Raw genomic sequence first — 2,551 nt, 5'->3', positions numbered from 1 at the left:
GAGGCTTGCTAGCTGCCCCATACGCTGCTCCTTCCTTTGCTGTTTTGCCGTCTTCTACCACCATGAGCTGCTGCTCTCTGCCATGAGCCACTCTGCCTTGGAGCCAGCCAAGGGTGGACTGAAAGCCCGACTAACCATGAGCTGAATACCTTTCCGTCCTTAACTTAGAATGTTGAGTATTTTGTCTCAGCAATGAGAGAAAGGTAACCGAGACACTTCCTCAGGAAGCTGAAAATATTGTAACTCAAAATGCATTATTATGCAGGGTCCTGAGTTCAATCCTCAGTACCACAAAAAACAAAAAAGCAAGAAAGAAGGAAATCCATTATTGCCCAGTGCTCACTTAGGCAGCACATATACTAAAATTGGAACGATGTAGAAAAGATTGGCACGGCCCTTGTGCAAAGATGACACACAAAATGCATTATTGTCCTTAATCTGTTGGCCATGATAGCTTCTCCGAGCCTACATTAAACATAGTTAGGACATGTATGCTACCGACAGTAGAGCAAAATGGATTTTTCTTTTTTTTTGCGGAACCGGGAATTGAACTCAGGCCCTTGTGCTTGCCAGGCAAGTGCTTATTCCACTGAGCTATCTCCCCAGCCCCTGCAAAATGAATTTGTAACAGTAGTATTGAGTGCTTCCTATACACTCACAGATGCGCAAGCATGTAGTCATGCTGGAATGGAAATATGCAAGGTGTACTATGCAAAATATGCTCGCAGCATAGTGGCCCCGTGCGCAGTGTGAGCTGCTTCTGCCTGTGATCGGGCTGCAGCTGATTGGAGACAGTATGGTACTGTGCATCCCTCCGCCTGGAGAAGCTCAAAGCTCAGCACTCAGTGGACTGTTTGTCGGAATGCATCTCACTTTTGTACCATGGCAGAGCAGCAAGATCAGCAGCAACAGCAGCACAAAATCTACAAGCATCATAACTTCATCCATCACGTGTGTCCTACTTAGCCTCTTGTTCCTGAGCTACAGTGCGCACCACCTGCAACTCTAAGGAGGAGAGGTTTACTAGGGCTCATGCTTTGTAGAGATTTCACTCCTACAAATAGTCAACCGGCTCCAAGGCAGGGCAGCATGACAGAGGGGCTTGGAAGAACAGAAACAGCTCATGACAGTAGCTATGAAAAGCAGACTGGGATCAAGGGAGGAGAAGGGAGAGAGACCCTACTAGGCCACGCCCCCAGTGACCCGCCTCTTCCAAGCAGGCTTCACCTTGCTGGAAGACATTTAGCTACAGACTCATCAGTGCACTGATTTGCTGCTGAGTACCACAAACCCAGGCTGCAGTCACCTCTGCAAAGCCCCACCTATGAGCTTGTGAGAGTTTGGGGGGACAGCTAGACAGAGACCATAACAACACCTCGGGGACTGTACGTAGATATGCACATGCGGTTACAGGAAACGTGAAAGGTTTTTATATATAGCGTGTGTGTATATATTTTTATGCAATTGCATTGATTTCAGTGTTGTGTAATAGCTTAAATGGAGTAGATGGATCGAGCAGACACAATGAATGTATTTTCTTGTTGTTTTGTGGGCACATTTCAATTGAATGTGTTTATTGGCTGCCATTGTATTAATGTGAAAAGAATAACATTTAAAAAGCATATATTTCAACTCAATTTCCTGGGGCTATTTCAAATGCTCTGAAAGAATATTAGAGGCAATTAATTTCTATGGCGTCTTCCTCCCAGAGTAAACTAGAATGCCATTTACAGAAAATAATTTACTAAGACTTAGTTTTTGGTTTAATAATAAAGCTGTAACTTCAGACTCCACAGTGTGCTCTAGCAAGGAGCAAGCCATGATTAGTCCTGCTTCTGAAGAGCAGGAAAGGGAAAAAGAAAATCATTAAAACTCGCAAATAACTAAAAGAATTTAGGCTGAATCTCCTCAGAATTTTCCATCTTCCTTCTTCGATCTGTTTCCGCTCTTATTATATGTAGGACATGAAGGACTCGTTCTGAGAGGGTTTCCCATATGCTTTTCCCCTGTGCTACCCTGTAACTTTCATGTCAAGCATCAAACAAGGTCCCAAGACCAAAGATAGAAGAACGCAGGATATTGGGTTAGTTTCTCATCATTGCAGCAAACGTGTGACATAATCGGCTTATGAGGAGAGACATTTTGCGCACAGTCTCACGAGTCTCAGTTGCTTGTCCATTGACCCCTTGTCTTTGGACTCAGGAGCAAGGCAGCACATCAAGATGAGACTTTGGGCAACAGTGAAAATACAAACTAAGCCAGATGTTTTGAACATGTCTGAGCTCAAGGATGATGGCGAATGGCTTGGTGGGGGGTAGCTGGGCCCATGCGTGGTAGACCCGAACGCCTCACTGTTGGACTTGTGTGATTGTGGGTGACAGAGTAGGAATCTGTTCACTGCTTTCTGCAGTCCTGGATTTCCTCTTCCTTGCGTGGGTCAAGGAAGAACCCTTGCATGACTTCCTTGCTGCTTTGATCCCAGTTGCCTGATTTGCATGTGACTTTGTTCCTTGACTCAGAGCCATAATCAAGCCTGGGTCTTGTCTCATAG

General features: G+C 45.1%; 1 non-coding gene across 1 annotated transcript; it reads left to right on the top strand.

The window, feature by feature from the left end:
* Positions 1 to 335: 335 nt before the first annotated feature.
* LOC111814323 lies at positions 336 to 443 on the top strand. The gene has a single exon (XR_002819341.1). It is a non-coding gene; the product is annotated as a U6 spliceosomal RNA (small nuclear RNA).
* Positions 444 to 2,551: the final 2,108 nt, after the last annotated feature.

This window comes from Octodon degus, unplaced genomic scaffold (genome assembly GCF_000260255.1).
Source record: "Octodon degus isolate 3935 unplaced genomic scaffold, OctDeg1.0 scaffold00291, whole genome shotgun sequence".
Lineage (NCBI taxonomy): Eukaryota > Metazoa > Chordata > Mammalia > Rodentia > Octodontidae > Octodon > Octodon degus.
Note: the sequence above shows the minus strand (reverse complement) of the source record. Positions and strands in the feature narration are given on the sequence as shown.